This window comes from Pseudophryne corroboree, chromosome 1, assembly GCF_028390025.1.
Source record: "Pseudophryne corroboree isolate aPseCor3 chromosome 1, aPseCor3.hap2, whole genome shotgun sequence".
NCBI classification, from domain to species: Eukaryota; Metazoa; Chordata; class Amphibia; order Anura; family Myobatrachidae; genus Pseudophryne; species Pseudophryne corroboree.
In genome coordinates this window covers 55,799,884-55,815,688 of record NC_086444.1, presented here as the reverse complement: position 1 = coordinate 55,815,688, position 15,805 = coordinate 55,799,884, and the positions used below count along the sequence as shown (strand labels likewise).

Here is a 15,805-nt window from a genome sequence, read left to right as displayed (position 1 = left end):
TTTACAGCCCCTGACGGTGTTTGAGGCGCCTGGACAGACACTAATTGAGTGTCCGGCCGCCTCATGTCGGCAAACGACTGCTTAAGCGAGTTGACGCTATCCCGTAATTCCACAAATAAAGGCATCCATTCTGGTGTCGACCCCCTAGGAGGTGACATCCTCATATTTGGCAATTGCTCCGCCTCCACACCAATAACGTCCTCATACACAGGGGCGGAACTCCCGGAGGCAGCGGAGTCTGCTGCCGCCGGGCTCCAGTGCTGTAGGGGGCACCTAGATCCAGCCTCCTCCATTGCACTCTGACCGCAGGGCCTTAACTAGGGTAGTGCGGATGGTGTTCAGACCACATTTGCCCTGTGGGCACACCATCCGCAGGCACCCGCCGATGCGTGCGGTACCACGGTTACGCCACTCTACTGTCCTCCCTCCCACCTCCTCCCCCCAGCCAGTCATCTCAATCTGCAATCTTCCACCAAACCACGCCCCCTTGTGACAATCGTGGAAGTTCTTCCCCGCCACACAGAAACAGGACACCGTGACAGGCAGCTGATCATCCTGGTGTCCACACCGCACAGGTCAGCGAATAGCTCCAGGAGTCTGTCCCATTACCTCCCGTCCTTCCCCCTACCCTCACCCACTCTCTCCCATAGCCGTCTCTACAGAGCTGTGCTGGCTGCACTGTTTATAGGGAGTGTGCTGCCGGAGAGCATCAGCCGCAGTCTGCCTGTGCAGGGGAGGAATAGTGGCTGATCACACTGATCATGCTTCTCCCACTCTCCCTGGATTTGATCCTTTCTTACTGGTTTTCATAGCGGCACCCCATTCATCAATATATTTTTATATTACATAAGGGGGCGTGGCCTCACGGGCCGTGATTAGGCCACGCCCCCAAAAGTGCCCTGCACACTCTGACAAGTCTTCTCTTGGACCTCTTCTCCCATCCCCCTCCCACTATTCCCATGCTGTCAGCAGCAATACTGACGCTGGCATCATAATGGTGATGATCCCAACAGAGGTGAGGTAAGTATTATACCTTGCCCCCCTACCCCTTGACCTCTGGTACTGCAACCTAACCCTATCCGTCCCCCCTTAGTGCTTAAACCTACGCGCCCCCCCAGTAGTGCCTAACACCCCCTCCATGCAGCCTAACCTGGCATATTGTGCAGTGTAAAGGGTTAGGCAGCTCATTTTAGAATAAAAGCAGTGTTAGTTAAACTGATTATTCTATATTACTGTCTTGTAAAAAAAAATCTGTACAAATCAAAGGTTACTCTTATCTGCTGTCTTTAATTCCTCAACTAAATGTAAGACTGTTGCCTAATAAGCGGCTCTACTGTGGTGCAACATGTATAAGGGACTAACGGACAATACTGTGTGGTACAATGTGAGTAACGGAGACACTACTGTGAGGTGTAATGTGACTAACAGACACTACTGTGTGGTGCAATGTGAGTAACGGATGCTACTGTGTGGTGCAGTGTGAGTAACGGACACTACTGTGAGGTGTAATGTGAGTAACGGACACTACTGTGCGGTGTAATGCGAAAAGTGGACGCTACTGTACAGCGTAATGCGAATAATGGCTGCTACTGTGCGGTGTAATGTGAGTAACGGATGCTACCGTGCTGTGTAATTAAAATAATGGACACTGATTTAGTCAGTGATTTAGTGTAGGGTATAGAGGTGTCAGTGATTTAGTGTAGGGTATAGAGAGACGGGGTCAGTGATGTAGTGGTAGGTATAGAAGGGTAAGTTAAAATACTAATCATTTTTTGTGGGGAGGGGGGCACTCAACATTTATCTTGCCTCCGGGCAACTGAGATGAAGTTACGCCACTGCTCATACATGTCGACACACACGTACCGACACACAGCAGACACACAGGGAATGCTCTATACGAAGACAGGACCCACTAGCCCTTTGGGGAGACAGAGGGAGAGTCTGCCAGCACACACCAAAAAGCGCTATATATGACAGGGATAGCCTTATGATTAAGTGCTCCCTTATAGCTGCTTTTATATTAATATATTGCCATTTATTCTGCCCCCCCTCTCTGTTATACCCTGTTTCTGTAGTGCAGTGCAGGGGAGAGACCTGGGAGCCTTCCTGACCAGCGGAGCTGTGACAGAAAATGGCGCCGTGTGCTGAGGAGATAGGCCCCGCCCCTTTTTCGGCGGGCTCGTCTCCCGCTATTTAGTACATTTAGGCAGGGGTAAATATCTCCATATAGCCTCTGGGGCTATATGTGAGGTATTTTTAGCCTTTTTAAAGGTTTTCATTTTCCTCCCAGGGCGCCCCCCCCCAGCGCCCTGCACCCTCAGTGACTGCCGTGTGAAGTGTGCTGAGAGGAAAATGGCGCACAGCTGCAGTGCTGTGCGCTACCTTAAGAAGACTGCAGGAGTCTTCAGCCGCCGATTCTGGACCTCTTCTTGCTTCAGCATCTGTGAGGGGGCCGGCGGCGTGGCTCCGGTGACCATCCAGGCTGTACCTGTGATCGTCCCTCTGGAGCTTCATGTCCAGTAGCCAAGAAGCCAATCCATCCTGCACGCAGGTGAGTTCACTTCTTCTCCCCTCTGTCCCTCGTTGCAGTGATCCTGTTGCCAGCAGGAATCACTGTAAAATAAAAAACCTAAGCTAAACTCTCTAAGCAGCTCTTTATGAGAGCCACCTAGAATTGCACCCTTCTCGGCCGGGCACAAAAATCTAACTGGAGTCTGGAGGAGGGTCATAGGGGGAGGAGCCAGTACACACCACCTGACCTGTTAAAGCTTTACTTTTGTGCCCTGTCTCCTGCGGAGCCGCTATTCCCCATGGTCCTTTCAGGAACCCCAGCATCCACTTAGGACGATAGAGAAAGTAAAGCTTTTCTAGATCAGGTGGTGTGCACTGGCTCCTCCCCCTATGACCCTCCTCCAGACTCCAGTTAGGTACTGTGCCCGGACGAGCGTACACAATAAGGGAGGATTTTGAATCCCGGGTAAGACTCATACCAGCCACACCAATCACACCGTACAACCTGTGATCTAAACCCAGTTAACAGTATGATAACAGCGGAGCCTCTGAAAGATGGCTTCCTTCAACAATAACCCGAATTAGTTAACAATAACTATGTACAATTTATGCAGATAATCCGCACTTGGGATGGGCGCCCAGCATCCACTACGGACTCCGAGAAATAGATTTATCGGTAAGTAAAATCTTATTTTCTCTATCGTCCTAGTGGATGCTGGGGTTCCTGAAAGGACCATGGGGATTATACCAAAGCTCCCAAACGGGCGGGAGAGTGCGGATGACTCTGCAGCACCGAATGAGAGAACTCCAGGTCCTCCTTAGCCAGAGTATCAAATTTGTAAAATTTTACAAACGTGTTCTCCCCTGACCACGTAGCTGCTCGGTAATGCCGAGACCCCTCGGGCAGCCGCCCAAGATGAGCCCACCTTCCTTGTGGAGTGGGCCTTTACAGATTTAGGCTGTGGCAGGCCTGCCACAGAATGTGCAAGTTGGATTGTGCTACAGATCCAACGAGCAATCGTCTGCTTAGACGCAGGAGCACCCATCTTGTTGGGTGCATACAATATAAACAACGAGTCAGATTTTCTGACTCCAGCTGTCCTTGCAATATATATTTTTAATGCTCTGACAACGTCCAGTAACTTGGAGTCCTCCAAGTCACTTGTAGCCGCAGGCACTACAATAGGCTGGTTCAGATGAAATGCTGACACCACCTTAGGGAGAAAATGCGGACGAGTCCGCAGTTCTGCCCTGTCCGAATGGAAAATCAGATATGGGCTTTTGTAAGATAAAGCTGCCAATTCTGATACTCTCCTGGCAGAAGCCAGGGCTAGAAGCATGGTCACTTTCCAAGTGAGATATTTCAAATCCACCTTTTTTAGTGGTTCAAACCAATGAGATTTTAGAAAGTCCAAAACCACATTGAGATCCCACGGTGCCACTGGAGGCACCACAGGAGGCTGTATATGCAGCACTCCCTTAACAAAGGTCTGGACTTCAGGGACTGAAGCCAATTCTTTTTGAAAGAAAATCGACAGGGCCGAAATTTGAACCTTAATAGATCCCAATTTGAGACCCATAGACAATCCTGATTGCAGGAAATGTAGGAATCGACCCAGTTGAAATTCCTCCGTCGGAGCACTCCGATCTTCGCACCACGCAACATATTTTCGCCAAATTCGGTGATAATGTTGCACGGTTACTTCCTTCCTTGCTTTAATCAAAGTAGGAATGACTTCTTCCGGCATGCCTTTTTCCTTTAGGATCCGGCGTTCAACCGCCATGCCGTCAAACGCAGCCGCGGTAAGTCTTGAAACAGACAGGGACCCTGCTGAAGCAAGTCCCTCCTTAGAGGTAGAGGCCACGGATCTTCCGTGATCATCTCTTGAAGTTCCGGGTACCAAGTCCTTCTTGGCCAATCCGGAACCACTAGTATCGTTCTTACGCCTCTTTGCCGTATAATTCTCAATACTTTTGGTATGAGAGGCAGAGGAGGAAACACATACACCGACTGGTACACCCAAGGCGTTACCAGCGCGTCCACAGCTATTGCCTGCGGATCTCTTGACCTGGCGCAATACCTGTCCAGTTTTTTGTTGAGGCGAGACGCCATCATGTCCACCATTGGTCTTTCCCAACGGGTTACCAGCATGTGGAAGACTTCTGGATGAAGTCCCCACTCTCCCGGGTGAAGATCGTGTCTGCTGAGGAAGTCTGCTTCCCAGTTGTCCACTCCCGGGATGAACACTGCTGACAGTGCTATCACATGATTCTCTGCCCAGCGAAGAATCCTTGCAGCTTCTGCCATTGCACTCCTGCTTCTTGTGCCGCCCTGTCTGTTCACATGGGCGACTGCCGTGATGTTGTCCGACTGGATCAACACCGGTTTTCCCTGAAGCAGAGGTTCTGCCTGGCTTAGAGCATTGTATATTGCTCTTAGTTCCAGAATGTTTATGTGAAGAGACGTTTCCAGGCTCGTCCATACTCCCTGGAAGTTTCTTCCTTGTGTGACTGCTCCCCAGCCTCTCAGGCTGGCGTCCGTGGTCACCAGGATCCAATCCTGTATGCCGAATCTGCGGCCCTCCAATAGATGAGGACTCTGCAACCACCACAGAAGAGACACCCTTGTCCTTGGAGACAGGGTTATCCGTAGGTGCATCTGAAGATGCGACCCTGACCATTTGTCCAACAGATCCCTTTGGAAAATTCTTGCGTGGAATCTGCCGAATGGAATTGCTTCGTAAGAAGCCACCATTTTTCCCAGGACTCTTGTGCATTGATGTACAGACACCTTTCCTGGTTTTAGGAGGTTCCTGACAAGCTCGGATAACTCCTTGGCTTTTTCTTCCGGGAGAAAAACCTTTTTCTGAACCGTGTCCAGAATCATCCCTAGGAACAGCAGACGAGTTGTCGGCATTAACTGGGATTTTGGAATATTCAGAATCCACCCGTGCTGTTTTAGCACTTCTTGAGACAGTGCTAATCCCATCTCTAGCTGTTCTCTGGACCTTGCCCTTATTAGGAGATCGTCCAAGTATGGGATAATTAATATGCCTTTTCTTCGAAGAAGAATCATCATCTCGGCCATTACCTTTGTAAAGACCCGAGGTGCCGTGGACAATCCGAACGGCAGCGTCTGAAACTGATAGTGACAGTTTTGTACAACGAACCTGAGGTACCCCTGGTGTGAGGGGTAAATTGGAACGTGGAGATACGCATCCTTGATGTCCAAGGATACCATAAAGTCCCCCTCTTCCAGGTTCGCTATCACTGCTCTGAGTGACTCCATCTTGAACTTGAACTTCTTTATGTACAGGTTCAAGGACTTCAGATTTAGAATAGGCCTTACCGAGCCATCCGGCTTCGGTACCACAAAAAGAGTGGAATAATACCCCTTCCCTTGTTGTAGAAGAGGTACCTTGACTATCACCTGCTGAGAGTACAGCTTGTGAATGGCTTCCAAAACCGTCTCCCTTTCGGAGGGGGACGTTGGTAAAGCAGACGTCAGGAAACGGCGAGGTGGATCTGTCTCTAATTCCAACCTGTACCCTTGAGATATTATCTGCAGGATCCAGGGATCTACCTGCGAGTGAGCCCACTGCGCGCTGTAATTTTTGAGACGACCGCCCACCGTCCCCGAGTCTGCTTGAGAAGCCCCAGCGTCATGCTGAGGCTTTTGTAGAAGCCGGGGAGGACTTCTGTTCCTGGGAAGGAGCTGCGTGTTGCTGTCTCTTCCCTCGACCTCTGCCTCGTGGCAGATATGAATAGCCCTTTGCTCTCTTATTTTTAAAGGAACGAAAGGGCTGCGGTTGAAAAGTCGGTGCCTTTTTCTGTTGGGGAGTGACTTGAGGTAGAAAGGTGGATTTCCCGGCTGTAGCCGTGGCCACCAAATCTGATAGACCGACTCCAAATAACTCCTCCCCTTTATACGGCAAAACTTCCATATGCCGTTTTGAATCCGCATCGCCTGTCCACTGTCGCGTCCATAAAGCTCTTCTGGCCGAAATGGACATAGCACTTACCCGTGATGCCAGTGTGCAGATATCCCTCTGTGCATCACGCATATAAAGAAATGCATCCTTTATTTGTTCTAACGACAGTAAAATATTGTCCCTGTCCAGGGTATCAATATTTTCAATCAGGGACTCTGACCAAACTACCCCAGCACTGCACATCCAGGCAGTCGCTACAGCTGGTCGTAGTATAACACCTGCATGTGTGTATATACTTTTTTGGATATTTTCCATCCTCCTATCTGATGGATCTTTAAGTGCGGCCGTCTCAGGAGAGGGTAACGCCACTTGTTTAGATAAGCGTGTTAGCGCCTTGTCCACCCTAGGAGGTGTTTCCCAGCGCTCCCTAACCTCTGGCGGGAAAGGGTATAATGCCAATAATTTCTTTGAAATTATCAGCTTTTTATCAGGGGCAACCCACGCTTCATTACACACGTCATTTAATTCTTCTGATTCAGGAAAAACTATAGGTAGTTTTTTCACACCCCACATAATACCCTGTTTAGTGGTACCTGTAGTATCAGCTAAATGTAACGCCTCCTTCATTGCCAAAATCATATAACGTGTGGCCCTACTGGAAAATACGGTTGATTCGTCACCGTCACCACTGGAGTCAGTGCCTGTGTCTGGGTCTGTGTCGACCGACTGAGGCAAAGGGCGTTTCACAGCCCCTGACGGTGTTTGAGTCGCCTGGACAGGCACTAATTGATTGTCCGGCCGCCTCATGTCGTCAAACGACTGCTTTAGCGTGTTGACACTATCCCGTAGTTCCATAAATAAAGGCATCCATTCTGGTGTCGACTCCCTAGGGGGTGACATCCTCATATTTGGCAATTGCTCCGCCTCCACACCAATATCGTCCTCATACATGTCGACACACACGTACCGACACACAGCAGACACACAGGGAATGCTCCTAACGAAGACAGGACCCACTAGCCCTTTGGGGAGACAGAGGGAGAGTTTGCCAGCACACACCAAAAGCGCTATATATATATCAGGGATAGCCTTATAATAAGTGCTCCCTTATAGCTGCTTTGTTATATCAAAATATCGCCATAAATTTGCCCCCCCCTCTCTGTTTTACCCTGTTTCTGTAGTGCAGTGCAGGGGAGAGACTTGGGAGCCGTCCTGACCAGCGGAGCTGTGAGAGGAAATGGCGCCGTGTGCTGAGGAGATAGGCCCCGCCCCTTTTCTGGCGGGCTCGTCTCCCGCTATTTAGAGAAATCAGGCAGGGGTTAAATATCTCCATATAGCCTCTGGGGGCTATATGTGAGGTATTTTTAGCCTTTATATAGGTTACATTTGCCTCCCAGGGCGCCCCCCCCCAGCGCCCTGCACCCTCAGTGACCGCGTGTGAAGTGTGCTGAGAGGAAAATGGCGCACAGCTGCAGTGCTGTGCGCTACCTTTAGAAGACTGCAGGAGTCTTCAGCCGCCGATTCTGGACCTCTTCTGACTTCAGCATCTGCAAGGGGGCCGGCGGCGCGGCTCCGGTGACCATCCAGGCTGTACCTGTGATCGTCCCTCTGGAGCTTGATGTCCAGTAGCCAAGAAGCCAATCCATCCTGCACGCAGGTGAGTTGACTCCTTCTCCCCTCAGTCCCTCGCTGCAGTGATCCTGTTGCCAGCAGGAATCACTGAAAAATAAAAAACCTAGCTAAACTTTTTCTAAGCAGCTCTTTAGGAGAGCCACCTAGATTGCACCCTTCTCGGCCGGGCACAAAAATCTAACTGGAGTCTGGAGGAGGGTCATAGGGGGAGGAGCCAGTGCACACCACCTGATCTGGAAAAGCTTTACTTTTTGTGCCCTGTCTCCTGCGGAGCCGCTATTCCCCATGGTCCTTTCAGGAACCCCAGCATCCACTAGGACGATAGAGAAAATGTATTATTGAATGAAGTTGTATAATTTATTATTGTATGATCAAGATGTAATAATAATGTGTTATGTCATACGTTTGGAATTATTGTAAGATCAAGTTATAATATTAATGTATTATTGTAAAATTAGGATGTAATATTAATGTATCATTGAATAATCAGGATGTAATATTAGTGTATTTTTTTATCTAACAAAGTTTTACTATTTTTTTTATCATCAACCTGGGTTCAGGGCAGGATCTTGTGTTGTGCAACCTAGCACCCCATCTAGGTTTGTTGGACCTGTCTTAAGGTGAAAATGAAAGGGACCTCCTGGTTCTGCCGCCATCACTGCAGCCATATTTATGCAGGTCATCTGACAGCTGCACTTTTCATATCACCGCCATGATGCCTCTGTTTCTTTTGGGTTCTGGATGAGAGATCGACAGTCAATCGGTCGACAACCAATAGGTCAACGCTATATGGTTGACACGCATTAGGTCAACAGGTACAAAAGGTCGACAGCTGAAAGGTCGACAGTGCTAAAGGTCGACAGGCAGAAATGGTTGACAGGTTCAAAAGCTTGACATGACAATGGTCGACATACATTAGGTTGGCACGTTTTATCTCTCCATCATTTACCATCCACGTGGACTATGATTGGGAACAGTAACCTTGCCCGAAGCATGGCGCTCAAAGTGAGCCAGCGAGGGTACTCGTTTCCAGTAATTTGGTTTAGATGTGGTTAAACATACAATATGACAACAGAAAAGCCAAAAAAACTTGTGTCGACCTTTTGCCCTTGTCGACCTTTTGTACTGTCTACCTTTTCCATATTAACCTTTTGACCCAGATGACCTAATGCATGTCATCCATATTGTGTCGACCTATTTATTGTATCTCTTTTACTCCACACCCGTTTCTAGGTGTCATTAGTTCTCCACACTGGACTCGGAACGTGTTCCTTCTAGACCACAGCCTTGGGGATCTTCAGTCAACTGAAGTGGGACATTAGACCAGCGGAAGGTTATATTTTTTGCAATTATAATAATATGCTATATAATAAATTCAGAAGCAGGCCAGTATGGTGTTAACTGTTGCCCTGCAGAACTACATGAGTCAGCATGTCTGATATGTTTCATATTTCTATTCTTCTTGGGAGGAAAAGGCATTTTGCAAGGCCAATAGTAGGGGGGGGGGGGGAGACCCAGGAGGAAGGAGGTGGGTGATGGCGGGGCGCTAAGTGGGCGGTGCAGTTGTCTTGAATCCATGCTCACATCATTGTGGCCCTGCCCCTACTATGCAATACCTGTGTTACCGCCATTTTAAAGTAGGGGGTGGGGTCACAAGAGACACATCAGCAAGTGGCTTGGACTGCCCAAAGGATGGATACAGGGGTCCTACAGGACAGTCATCAACATTCAGTAGTCTTCTAGATCTTCCGGCAAAGTAGGTAAGTACTGTGGGGGTAATTCCAAGTTGATTGCAGCAGGAATTTTTTTTAGCAGTTGGGTAAAACCATGTGCACTGCAGGTGGGGCAGATATAACATTTGCAGAGAGAGTTTGATTTGGGTGGGTTATTTTGTTTCTGTGCAGGGTAAATACTGGCTGCTTTATTTTTACACTGCAATTTAGATTGCAGATTGAACACACCACACCCAAATCTAACTCTCTCTGCACATGTTAAATCTCCCCCCCCCCTGCAGTGCACATAGGGGGTCATTCCGAGTTGTTCGCTCGGTAATTTTTTTCGCATCGCAGCGATTTTCCGCTTAGTGCGCATGCGCTATGTCCGCAGTGCGACTGCGCCAAGTAAATTTGCTATGCAGGTAGGAATTTTACTCACGGCTTTTTCATCGTTCTGCTGATCGTAGTGTGATTGACAGGAAATGGGTGTTACTGGGCGGAAACTGGCCGTTTTATGGGTGTGTGCGGAAAAACGCTACCGTTTCTGGGAAAAACGCAGGAGTGGCTGGAGAAACGGAGGAGTGTCTGGGCGAACGCTGGGTGTGTTTGTGACGTCAAACCAGGAACGACAAGCACTGAACTGATCGCAGATGCCGAGTAAGTCTGGAGCTACTCAGAAACTGCTAAGAGAGGTGTAATCGCAATATTGCGAATACGTCGTTCGCAATTTTAAGAAGCTAAGATTCACTCCCAGTAGGCGGCGGCTTAGCGTGAGTAAATCTGCTAAAAGCAGCTTGCGAGCGAACAACTCGGAATGAGGGCCATGGTTTTGCCCAACTGCTAAAAAATGTCCTGCTGCGATCAATTTGGAATTACCCCCCCGTATGTAGGGGCTATAAATACCGTAAGCCTCTAACAGTGCAAACTAACATGACCCTTTTTGACGTCTTAGTGCACTTATTATAGAAATGATGAGAACATTAAAATGAATGTCAGGGTTTTATAGTGGAATATTTATCCAAACTAATTTGAAGTTCAAACTAACAGTAAACATTGCGTTGCCATAGTGACCCATTGTGCACAAACATCTAACAAACACAGATTTCAAAGGGGGAAAAAATTATTGTTTGCACTTTACTGAGAGACACCCGCATAAAGCAGCGTCCTTTACACTGCAGAGAGCTAGATCTAGTATTATATGAAACAGGAAAGATGTCATAGAGTTTAAAGAGCTTATTTTATTTTTAAAGAGTGTCTATTTTCTCCAGAGAGCAATATTCTGGCATTTATGTAGAACTTGACAAGTCAACCCAGGGTTCTGCTAACTATGGGGGTCATTCAGACCCGATCGCTGCTGTGCTGTGTGTCTGAACTGCGCATGCGTATGCACCGCAATGCGCCGGCACGTCAGACGACTGCACCGGGCATTGGTGCATAGTAACAGAATGTGCAAAAAAAGCGATCGCACGGGCGATCGCAAGGTGACTGACAGGAAGAGGCCGTTTGTGGGTGGCAACTGATCGTTTTGTAGGAGTGTCCGGGAAAACGCAGGAGGGACCCGGCGTTTTGAGGGAGGGTGTCTGACGTCAGCTCCGGTCCTAATCAACACAACGACTGAGTAAGAGACTGCACAAATTGATGTTTGTGTAGGTCTCCAACAAAGGTGAACGCATCCCTGCACAAAGGTAATACCCTCGCCCTGTAGGCGACGACTACCTGATCGCAGGGATGCAAAAATCGCACCCTAGCGATCAGGTCTGAATTACCCCCTATGACCTGCTTAGAATTAGATTGACAAGCAGTAATATTATTCTGTAAAGGAAAAACTTCCACTAATTCCATAAACGTTTTGGATGAAGAGCACCTATAGGGAGACGGAAGAGGTACAAGAACACATGTAACAAAATATATTTGTAACAAAAAGAAATCTTTATATGCTTAAAGTATCAAAAGCAACAAGGTACAGTCAGTAGCGGCTCTTGCCACGGGCAAGCAGTACTTTTGCCCGGGGCGCCGCTGTCCCGGGGGCGCTGCCGCCGTGGCAAGAGCCGCTACTAACTAGGATGGCGGCGGCAGTGGTTTTGAAAAGGTCCTCTCCGCGAAGGGAATCTAGACGCGCAGTGAAGTAGCGTCTAGTTTCCCTTCGCGGAGTGGACCTTTCTGTGCAGCCCTTTCTGTGCAGCGCTATGGGAGAGACGTCATGACGTCTCTCCCATGGATCAGAAGAGCGGCGCCGGCGGCGGAGACAGAGTGCAGTGGTCGGGAACAGGAAGGGGGCTTGTAAGCATTTTTTTTTTTTTTTACTAGGTGCACAGCTACTTGGGCCACTACTAATGGGGGCACAGCTGCAGGGGGCACACTAAGGGGGGCACAACTACTGGGGCCACAACTAATGGTGGCACAGCTGCAGGGGGCACAACTACTGGGGCCACAACTAATGGGGGCACATCTGCAAAGGGCACAACTACTGGGGCCACAACTAATGGGGGCACAGCTGCAGGGGGCACACTAAGGGGGGCAATGGGGGGGGGGGGCAATGGAAACTTTCGCCCTGGGCGCCACAAGGTCTAGAATTAAAATGGAATAAATTATTTTTTTCCCCTCAAAATTCTACACACACAATACCCCATAATGACAACGTAAAAAAAGTTTTTGCAAATTTATTAAAAATAAAAAAACTAAGAAATCACATGTACATAAGTATTCACAACTTTTGCCATGAAGCTCAAAATTGAGCTCAGGTGCATCCTGTTTCCACTGATCATCCTTGAGATGTTCCTACAGCTTAATTTGAGTCCACCTGTGGTAAATTCAGTTGATTGGACATGATTTGGAAAGGCACACACCTGTCTATATAAGGTCCCACCCTTGACAATGCATGTCTGACTCTGAGCACAAACCAAGCATGAAGTCAAAGGAATGGTCTGCAGACCCCCAAGACAGGATTGTCTCGAGGCTCAAATCTGGGGAAGGGTACAGAAAAATATCTGCTGCTTTGAAGGTCCTAATGAGCACAGTGGCCTCCATCATCTGTAAATGGAAGAAGTTCGGCCGTCTAAACTGAGCGATCAGGGGAGAAGGGCGCTAGTCAGGGAGGTTGCCAAGAACCCGGTCGTCACTCTGTCAGAGCTACAGCATTCCTCTGTGGAGAGAGGAGAACGTTCCAGGAGGACAACCATCTCTACAGCAATACACCAATCAGAACCTGTATGGTAGAGTGGCCAGACGGAAGCCAGTCCTTAGTAAAAAGCACATGGCAGCCTGCCTGGAGTTTGCCAAAATGCACCTGAAGGACTCTCAGACCATGAGAAACAAATTTCTCTGGTCTGATGAGACAAATAATGAACTCTTTGGCGTGAATGCCTGGTGTCATGTTTGGAGGAAACCAGGCACCGCTCATCACCAGGCCAATACCATCCCTACAGTGAAGCATGGTGGTGGCAGCATCATGCTGTGGGGATATTTTTCAGTAGCAGGAACTGGGAGACTAGTCAGGATCGAGGAAAAGATGAATGCAGCAATGTACAGAGACATCCTGGATGAAAACCTGCTCCAGAGCGCTCTTGACCTCAGACTGGGGTGACGGTTCATCTTTCAGCAGGACAACGACCCTAAGTACATAGCTAAGATATCAAAGGAGTGGCTTCAGGACAACTCTATGAATGTCCTTGAGTGTCCCAGCCAGAGCCCAGACTTGAATCTAATTGAACATCTCTGGAGAGTTTTGACAGTGGCTGTGCACCGATGCTTCCCATCCAACCTGATGGAGCTTGAGAGGTGCTGCAAAGAGGAATGGGCGAAACCGCCAAAGAAAGGTGTGCCAAGCTTGTGGCATCATATTCAAAAAGACTTGAGGCTGTAATTGCTGCCAAAGGTGCATCAACAAAGTATTGAGCAAAGGCTGTGAATACTTATGTACATGTGATTTCTTATTTCTTTATTTTTAATACATTTTCAAAAAACTTTTTTCACGTTGTCATTATGGGGTATTGTGTGTAGAATTTTGAGGGAAAAAATTAATTTATTCAATTTTGGAGTAAGGCTGTAACATAACAAAATGTGGAAAGAGTGAAGCACACTGAATTAGTGATGAGCAGGTTCGGTTCCTCGGGATCCGAACCCCCCCGAACTTCACCCATTTTACACGGTTCAGAGGCAGACTCGAATCTTCCCGCCTTGCTCGGTTAACCCGAGTGCGCCCAAACGTCATCATCCCGCTGTCGGATTCTCGCGAGATTCGTATTCTATATAAGGAGCCGCCAGTGGCGTGCGGTGAGGTCAGTGGCTGGTGAGGCACTGCAACCATAATGTCTGCTGTGTCCAGCCGATGCCCGCCACCGCACCCAAGCCAATGCCTGCTACCACCACTGTCCCTGGGTCAGTGGGAGACAAAGAAAGGCAGTGGGCAATTCCAGGGAGAAGCAGTGGGTGACAGCAGTGGGTGATGCTAGGGAGAGGGTGTTGCCAGTGAGAGGGTGATAGCAGTGGGTGACGCCAGGGAAAGGACGACAGCAGTTTGTAACAGGGAGAGGGTGACAGCAGTGGTTGACGCCAGGGAGAGGAGGATGCCAGGGAGCTGGTGACAGCAAGAGGGTCACAGGGAGAGGGTGACAGGAACAGGTTGATGCCAGGGTGTTGGTGACAGGAAGAGGGGGAGAGGGTGACTGCAGTTGGCGCCAGCTGTGGGTGACGGAGAGAGGGTAACGCCAGGTAGAGAGTGACAGCAGTCAGTGTCAGCTGTGGGCAACGGGGAGAGGGTGACAAGGAGAGGATGACAAGGAGAGGTTGACGCCAGATAGAGGGTGACAGTGAGAGGGTAGAGCAGTCTGTGCCAGCTCTGGGTAACGGAGAGAGGGTGATGACAGGGAGAGGGTGACCGCAGTCGGTGCCAGCTGTGGGTGACAGGAAAAGTGTGACGCCAGGGAGAGGGTGACAGGGAGAGGGTGACAGCAGTCAGTGCCAGCTGTGGGTGATGTCGAGAGGGTGACGTCAGGGAGAGGGTGACAGTGAGAGGGTACCAGCAGTCGGTGCTAGCTGTGGTTTACAGCAGTCGGTGACAGTGAAAGGGTGACTGGAAGAGGGTGATGCCAGGTAGAGCACATTACTGTCCCTCTCTACCAGCAGTATAGAATACAACATAAGGAGTACAGCCCTGAACCTTGGGTCCCTGATAAAGCATGGGTGAGCTCAGCCCATTACAAACTAAAGTACCTGCCACTCTCCCCCGCCGCAGCCCCTGCCGCACACAGGCGTGCGCAGCACATTTTATTAGGGGGTGCACCGTCGTAGAGGCGTGTCTAGTACCACCTACCTACTGGGCATGTCTAGCATCACCTATCGGGCGTGTCTGGCACCGCCTACTAAGTGTGTCTAGCACCGCCTATTGGCATTCTTTTCTATTCAATATGCACCTTACCTATATGGTGACTTCTCATAACGGGGAACCTCTGAAGAAATGTATCCTTCCTGGGCAGACAGCGTCTTCAGTCGGTAATCACTATTCATGTAGGAGATCACATGATCCGGAAGATGCCTGTTTTTGTAGGAATATAACAATGTGATCATCATACAACAGACTCGTGTCACCTCCTACCCCCTGCATCTGTCAACCCCTTCCCTGCATCTCTCAGCCACAACATAATCTCCTCCCTGCATCGTCTCTCAGCCACACCATCATCTCCTCCCTGCGTCGTCTCTCAGCCACACCATCATCTCCTCCCTGCGTCGTCTCTCAGTCGCACCATCATCTCCCATCTGAATCTCTCGCAATACCCCTCATTTGTCTCTCAGTCTCCCATTTCACTCTGAGCCTCTCACCCTTCAGTCTGTGCCTCTCAGTCGCCCGCCCTTCACTGTCTCTCAGCCTCATCAGTGGAGTTGGTGGGCCCAGCAGGAGAACACGGGCAGGTGGGCGGCCGTTCGCGTGGTGTGACGTCATCGGGTCACATCGCACAGTACATTGTGGCGAAGGAGGAGTGTGGAGCAGTGGGCAGGATGGGAGTACTGGTGCATAGC

The 15,805-nt window shown here is 49.3% G+C and overlaps 1 long non-coding RNA gene across 2 annotated transcripts in view; it reads left to right on the top strand.

Moving 5' to 3' along the window:
- The first annotated feature begins 222 nt into the window (after positions 1–222).
- LOC135055619 (uncharacterized) overlaps positions 223–15,805 on the top strand; it is a 137,778-nt gene continuing 122,195 nt past the window's right edge. The window contains exon 1 of one of the 2 annotated variants that reach the window (XR_010243786.1): positions 223–575. This is a non-coding gene — a long non-coding RNA (uncharacterized LOC135055619). The remainder of the gene's footprint in view (positions 576–15,805) is intronic. The other variant, XR_010243785.1, reaches the window with a different exon arrangement.